At 51.7% G+C, this 2,315-nt stretch overlaps 1 pseudogene; it reads right to left on the reverse strand.

Annotated features, from left to right (window-relative positions):
* Positions 1-204: 204 nt before the first annotated feature.
* On the reverse strand, positions 205-1,782 carry LOC101395601 (5'-nucleotidase domain-containing protein 2 pseudogene; annotated as a pseudogene).
* Positions 1,783-2,315: the final 533 nt, after the last annotated feature.

The raw sequence follows: 2,315 nt of genomic DNA on the forward strand, positions 1-2,315 counted from the left end.
ACAACTCTTGGTAATCAAATGTATATATTTCTGTTGGGTCTGTATTAGGAATGGAAATCTGGGTCATGGTGATTATGTATATTCAGCCTCAGTAAACATTGCCAAACACTCTTTCAACATGGATCTAAAATTTACACTCCTACCAACAGTTTCTCCATATCCTTGCCAACACTTGGTATCTTCATTCTTTTAGCCATTCTGATGCTATGCGGTGAAATGTGCTTCTTTTTTGTTTTTGCTATTTATTTTTCCAGGAAGGAGACCACTTTTATTGTTCGGACAGATGCCCAGAGTGGGGCAGGAGGGGTTGGGGGCCGGTCCCCGACAATAAAGTTGCCCTCCGCAGACGTGGGCCGTGTTGCCAAAGAAAGGCATCTTCATGCAGCCAGTGCAGAGCTGGTGCATCCAGAGGGGCTCCTGTGCTGCCTGGGAGTGCGGGGCTAACAGAAGGTGAAGTCTACGCTGTAGTTGAGCAGGCAGCTGAGGGAAACCATGCAGGGGCCCACAGGCACTGCAAGAAGTAGGTGGGGTTGTGGAAGTTGCGGAAGATGCTCCCGAACTGAGTGTTGAACAGGACTTGGGTGGTGCATCTCAGCTCTTGCCACTCCTTCATCCAAGCACCCGGCACCTGCTACCGCTCTGTGTCCTGGAAGGTCTTCCTGTGCTCCAGCAGCATGGTGAGCACGGCTGCTGAGTCAGTGAGCGTGGGTTCTGCTCTGCGTTGATGATGCAGATCTGGCACTCCAGCGTGGGCATGATGGTGCCCTCACTCCAGGTGTGCGGCAGCAGGAGATCCACCAGGTCACTGTAGAGGTGGTCTCCGAAGTAGAGCATGCAGGGGCTGCGCCGTTCCGTCAGGCACTGGAAGTCCAAAGGGTTTCCCCACCGATAGATCTTGCCCTTTTCCAGGCCGCTGATATAGTCTCACGGGAGTGAGCCCTTCTCATCGAGTTTTCTGAAAGGCTTGTGCCAGTAGGTGAAAAACCTGGGCTTGTCTGCCTAGACAATGACCTCCTTGAAGAGTTGACGCTAGTGGAGACCCACCATGTGCCACATCTCTTGTCCACAAAGCTGGAAGGACTGTTGGTGATGAGGCTAGCTGTTTCCCATGGATTGGGCGCTCAGGATGGCGAATGTTTCCTCCCCTCTCCAAATGTACATCTCCATGTCCCATTGGATCCACCGGTATATGAGGCCTTTCACGTGCACGTCTCGAAAGGCTTCTGTCTCGCTCCTGTAGAGGCTCTCGTGGTCAAACTCCTGGTCGTGGCCCAGAAAGTGGTCCACCACGCAGGAGAGCTGTGCCATCTCCGGCAGCCGAAAGATGTCTATGAACTGCTTGATGGAAGGGCTTTTGCTGTTGAAACCGCATATCTGCCACAGTGGGTTGTACTGGGTGCCCCCAGAGAGGTCAATCACATCCTCGTCTCACCCAGCTGGAGGCCCCACTAGGCAGTCCTCAGTTGCTCGTAATGGAAGGCCTCAATCTTCATCAGAAAGCTCTTCTGAATGTCGTAGTGGAGGCCACGGATGGGGAAGTTGGGGTTGTAGTCATACTTCTGAATCCTCTCTGGGTACTTGCAGTGATCATTCAGGATGTCACGTGTGGCCTTGTACATCTCCAGGTGCAGTGTATCTGCATATAAGTCAGCGTGTAGTTGTAGTCAAAGCTGCAGACCTCCACATCTGTCAGTCTGATCCTGTTACTGGCCTAGATGTGGCTGCCGGGTTCAGGAGACTGAAGACCTGGGCGCGGCGGGGGTGGGCCGAGGACGTGGTCATGCACCAGTCTCTGCACGTTCTGGTAAAGAGCCTACAGATGTGCGCTGAGCTTAGCGCTGCCAGCAGGCACGGAGCACACACTGCCCAGGCAGTGGGCTCTGAACACGGGAGGCCTGCAGGCACGGCAGGAGGGCAAAAATGAGGCTACTGGAGGCCCCCTGTGGCCTCTGCACAGCAGCAGGCCTCAGGCTGTTGCCAGAACCCCGCACCCGTGGTGCCTGCTGAGAGCGCCTGCTCTGCCCTCGGCTTGGTGGATAGGCCCGTCCATTGCCCTCCGATGGCCGGTATAACTATGGTTTTAATTTAAATGTACCTAATAACTAATGAGGGTGAACATCTTTCCTTATGTTTATTGACCATTTAGATATGCTGTTTTTTGAAGTGATTATTATAAGTGATTTTTCTTTTGGACTTTTTTTTTTTTTAAGATTTGTAGGAGTCTTTTTATATATTCTTTATCTGAGTCCTCTTTAGTTATATGTATTGCAAATATTTTTCTCTGCATGATGTCTTGCCTTTTCACTCTATGATGT

This window comes from Ceratotherium simum, chromosome 1, assembly GCF_057802395.1.
Source record: "Ceratotherium simum simum isolate JZ-2026a chromosome 1, ASM5780239v1, whole genome shotgun sequence".
Lineage (NCBI taxonomy): Eukaryota > Metazoa > Chordata > Mammalia > Perissodactyla > Rhinocerotidae > Ceratotherium > Ceratotherium simum.